Below are 1,004 nucleotides of genomic sequence, written 5' to 3' on the forward strand. Positions count from 1 at the left end.
AGCCGACGACGGTATGGGTGGTGGTTCCGGTGGAGGCATAGGTGGTGGGGGCGGCATGGGTGGTGGTTCCGGTGGAGGCATAGGTGGCGGAAGCGGTGGAGGCTTTGGTGGCGGCGGCGGTATGGGTGGTGGTTCCAGGGGAGGCATAGGCGATGACAACGGTGGAGGCCTTGGAGGTGGCAACGGTGTAGGTGGAGGGAAGGGCGGTGGTTTTGGAGGTGGCGGTGGGAGCGGTGGTGGATTTGGTGCTGGAGCCGGTTCTGGTGCTGGAATGGGAGGTGGCTTTGGAGGCGGTGGAGGAAAAAGCGGTGGTTTTGGAGGTGGCAGTGGTGGTGGATTTGGTGTCGGAGCAGGCTCTGGTGCTGGAATGGGTGGCGGCTTCGGAGGTGGTGGTGGTGCAGGCAGTGGTTTTGGAGGCGGCTTCGGAGCTGGCAGTGGTATAGGTGGCGGTTTTGGAGGTGGAGGTGGCTTTGGAGCCGGCGGAGGTGCAGGAGGCGGCTTTGGAAGTGGTGGTGGTGCGGGTGAAGGCATGGGAGCTGGTGTCGGAGGAGGCATCAGTGCTGGCAGTGGTAGCGGTATTGGTGGAGGTAGTGGATTGGGCAAGGGCATTGGTGCTGGAGGCGGCATCGGAGCTGGCAGTGGCAGCGGTATTGGCGGAGGTAGTGGATTGGGCAAGAGTGTTGGTGTTGGTGCCGGAGGTGGCCTTGGAGCTGGCAGCGGCGATAATATTAGTGGAGGTAGTGGATTGGGCAAGAGTGTTGGTGTTGGAGGCGGGATTGAAGTTGGCGAAGGTGCTGGAGCCGGTAAGGGCCTTGGCGCTAGAGGCGGTCTTGGAGCTGGCCGTGCCACTAGTGGAGATGGTAGAATGGGCCACAATGTTGGTGCCAAAGTTGGTGGTGGCGAGAGAAAGCGTGGCGGAAAACACCATGGTGGAAGCAATAATGGCAGAAAAAATAAGCAAGGGTGTTTAAACTGAGTTGTTGGTGGAGTGTCTGTAGGCACAC

Source organism: Triticum dicoccoides, chromosome 3B, assembly GCF_002162155.2.
Source record: "Triticum dicoccoides isolate Atlit2015 ecotype Zavitan chromosome 3B, WEW_v2.0, whole genome shotgun sequence".
Lineage (NCBI taxonomy): Eukaryota > Viridiplantae > Streptophyta > Magnoliopsida > Poales > Poaceae > Triticum > Triticum dicoccoides.